This window comes from Meleagris gallopavo, chromosome 22 (genome assembly GCF_000146605.3).
Source record: "Meleagris gallopavo isolate NT-WF06-2002-E0010 breed Aviagen turkey brand Nicholas breeding stock chromosome 22, Turkey_5.1, whole genome shotgun sequence".
NCBI classification, from domain to species: Eukaryota; Metazoa; Chordata; class Aves; order Galliformes; family Phasianidae; genus Meleagris; species Meleagris gallopavo.
In genome coordinates this window covers 6,409,173-6,409,760 of record NC_015032.2, presented here as the reverse complement: position 1 = coordinate 6,409,760, position 588 = coordinate 6,409,173, and positions in this window count along the sequence as shown.

Here is a 588-nt window from a genome sequence, read left to right as displayed (position 1 = left end):
AGATGCACAAACACTTCCTCTTCCCTTTGTGCAACAGCACTGCTTACACCCATGTCTCAACCTGCTTTATAAAGCACAGTGGCAGCAGGGTCACAACGGAGCAATGTAGGAGGTGTTGGTCTCTGTGTGGATGGGTTTCGGCCTCCAGCAAAACATATCTGAGAAATGGTGGCAGGACCTGCAGCTGGGCTTGGGGAGCCTCACATTGGGTGAGAAGGGATGGGACGGGTGTGGGGTGGGTTCACAAGAGGGCAATGGGACAACAGTGGGCTCTGCAGGTAGTGATGGGGGAGCTCTGGGATGATGCTGGGCAGGCGGACAGATGGGCAGAGCGGCAGTGGGGGATTGAGGGGGTGGGGTGAGAATCTGGGCTGATTTCCCAGCACAAAGCCTGTGCTATGTGTGTGGAAGAGAGTAAGCTAAATTTCGTTTGTATCGATTGAGAATCAATCACTTTAAAAGCGAGCGGACAACAGGATTTGGATAGATTTCCTTTTTTTTCCTTCAGTTTTCCCTCTAATTACAGTCTCCAAGTAACTGTGGCCCTCCATGCGTTTTGCTTTGGAGCAAACTCTCTGCTTCTCTTTC